General features: G+C 37.8%; 1 long non-coding RNA gene across 1 annotated transcript in view; it reads right to left on the bottom strand.

The window, feature by feature from the left end:
• The window catches only part of LOC116669861 (uncharacterized), a 17800-nt gene that overhangs the window by 2956 nt on the left and 14262 nt on the right, over positions 1 to 582 (bottom strand). The gene's annotated exons all lie outside the window — the stretch shown is intronic.

The following is a 582-nucleotide window of genomic DNA, read 5'->3' as shown; positions in this document are numbered from 1 at the left end:
TCCTCTTTCATTTCTAAGCTGTCCAGTCACTAAAGGCCTAAATGCCAGAAAAAATCATAAAAAGGAACAAAAGTATCAGTATTTGACCCAGGAAAAATAAAAGACGACAACACGAGGGTTAAGTAGAACTTTTGGGTATCTATACTTTACTGAAGTAATAAGTTTACAGCACATGTTTTACTTCTACTCCTTTCATTTAAAAAACTAGCCTTGTTACTCCTATTTCAGTTTGATTTGTTTTTATTCCGGCTTGTAATCATAAAAAAAAAATCTATCCAGATAAATCGCACCATCTGAATAGAGTGGATCCGTTGCCCTCACAGATTGCTGTATGTACTCTTACATTCCAATAAAGGCTATTGATAACATGCCTCTGAAGTTGGACTTTTTGCACCATTACTATACTTATTAGACAACTAGCTTCTGCTCCATGAAACACATTCTTTAATGTCTTTGCATTGCTCCCATTTGAGGTGAACAGAGGATGTACTTTCTGCTGCAGCTGAAGAAGTTCAACCTGTCAAAGACCATGACGGTGTACTTCTTCACTCCAGGACCTGTACGCCTCCAGGAAGCTGTCAC

Source organism: Etheostoma spectabile, chromosome 20, assembly GCF_008692095.1.
Source record: "Etheostoma spectabile isolate EspeVRDwgs_2016 chromosome 20, UIUC_Espe_1.0, whole genome shotgun sequence".
Taxonomy (NCBI): Eukaryota; Metazoa; Chordata; class Actinopteri; order Perciformes; family Percidae; genus Etheostoma; species Etheostoma spectabile.
The sequence above is the reverse complement of the archived record's forward strand: the minus strand, read 5'-3'. Positions and strand labels throughout refer to the sequence as shown.